Raw genomic sequence first — 1,040 nt, forward strand, 5'->3', positions numbered from 1 at the left:
GAAACTGAACATCTGAACAGACCCATTACAAAAGAAGAAATTGAAAAAGGTAATACAACAACTTCCAACCAAGAAAAGCCCTGGACCAGATGGTTTTACAAGTGAATTTTATAAAACATTTAAAGAAGATCAGTTAAGGTTTTTGAGAGGATTTGAAAAATCTCTCTTGCAAATGTGTCTGGAAGAGGGAGCTCCTGGTTAGGGGTGCAATCTCAAAAATATTGCTGGAGATGAAGATGAAATATTTGGTTACAGCTGAAGTCGTGTAGAGGAACTGACCCATTTTGGTCCTTTTTTTTTTTTAGGGCTCTGGGTTGTCAGGAGGGTGTAAGAGGACCTTCTTTGATTGTCTAACAAGGAGTTTGGCATGTTTATTGGTTATTTTTAAAAATCACTGAAATTGGGCTGAATCATACCAATTCTGTGGGCTAACTTTTTGCTTGTCATTTTTCTGGTACAAGAGGAATAATTATGGGAGTTTGAGTTTCCAGGAAGAGAATTTTGAGATGACTTAAGTCCAACTAAGAACTACCTTGACCCACGTGTGAAAGTGTCCCGAATTTAGATAATTTCAATAATTGCAGTAGTGAAGAGATAGAAGTAAAACTTTATGGGGTTACAGTCTGTATTTTTGCATGTTTTAATTATGAAAGATGAGTGATTTTTATGTGATTTTTATTCTTTCAGTGTGTCTTAACAGCATTCCACTTTAGAAGTTTGCAGTTAATACTAGAAAAGTATCCGGTCTTATTTGGCCAAAGATTCAGCTATTTGAGTCTGAATGTTTACATCTTTAAAGGGGAGCAAAGCACATCATTATGTGATAAAGTGAAATAATGTGTACAATGCTTTTGCATAGCTGACATTTAATAAACGTTCACATTTTTGTCCCAGCTTTAAATATAGTTCTTGATTTCAGTAGTGAATGAGACTATTAAAAATCACCAATGATACTTATTAAATAATTAGAAAATCTTATTTAACTTAATGACACACTTAGCCTCCTCTATTTACGGGACCTAGTGCTTAGTGAGTTACAG

The sequence above is a fragment of the Elephantulus edwardii genome, unplaced genomic scaffold (assembly GCF_000299155.1).
Source record: "Elephantulus edwardii isolate Elephantulus edwardi_28Jun2011 unplaced genomic scaffold, EleEdw1.0 scaffold00139, whole genome shotgun sequence".
NCBI classification, from domain to species: domain Eukaryota; kingdom Metazoa; phylum Chordata; class Mammalia; order Macroscelidea; family Macroscelididae; genus Elephantulus; species Elephantulus edwardii.